Raw genomic sequence first — 666 nt, 5'->3', positions numbered from 1 at the left:
TTCCCTGCTCCTGCTGGCCACACCATTTCTGATACAGGCCAGGATGCCATTGGCCTTCTTGGCCGCCTGGGCACACTGCCGGCTCATGTTCAGCCGGCTGTCGACCAACACCCCAGGTCCTTTTCCGCCAGGCAGCTTTCCAGCCACTCTTCCCCAAGCCTGTAGCGCTGCATGGGGTTGTTGTGGCCCAAGTGCAGGACCCGGCACTTGGCCTTGTTGAATCTCATACAGTCACATAATGTCACCACGATGTTGCCGGTGGGAAGTGGGCTGTAGTGTCCAGTTTCCACTCTGTGCCTTTCCTGGCATGCGTGGTGCTCTGTGGTGTCTGGCCGAAGTGATTTGGGGTCCCTCAGACTCCTTTGGGAGCTCTCCCTGGCAGCTCCCACCCTTGTTGGTTACCTCCAAGCACTCCGTGAGATGCGGCAGCCTGTGGATCGCTCCTTTAGCTGGGATCCCACAAGACTGGAGACAGTCATTGCGTTAGGTGGGATCGGGAGTTCGGGGTGCCAGAGGCTGCCCCGCAGCAGAGGTGTGGGCAGAGGCTTGTGAAGGTGAAGGAGCCCAGGGAGTGCGGCACAGCGGGGGGGCCACTCGTACGAGGCAGTCGTGCGAGGAGGAGGCTCAGCAAGCAGGAGGGAAGGGCGGGGGGAAGGGTGGAAGGGG

The 666-nt window shown here is 61.3% G+C and overlaps 1 protein-coding gene across 1 annotated transcript in view; it reads left to right on the top strand.

Annotated features, from left to right (window-relative positions):
• Window positions 1–666, top strand: part of ZC3HC1 (zinc finger, C3HC-type containing 1) — a 13974-nt gene that overhangs the window by 8630 nt on the left and 4678 nt on the right. The window lies entirely within an intron of this gene.

The sequence above is a fragment of the Pygoscelis adeliae genome, unplaced genomic scaffold (genome assembly GCF_000699105.1).
Source record: "Pygoscelis adeliae isolate BGI_AS28 unplaced genomic scaffold, ASM69910v1 Scaffold129, whole genome shotgun sequence".
NCBI classification, from domain to species: Eukaryota; Metazoa; Chordata; class Aves; order Sphenisciformes; family Spheniscidae; genus Pygoscelis; species Pygoscelis adeliae.
Note: the sequence above shows the minus strand (reverse complement) of the source record. Positions and strands in the feature narration are given on the sequence as shown.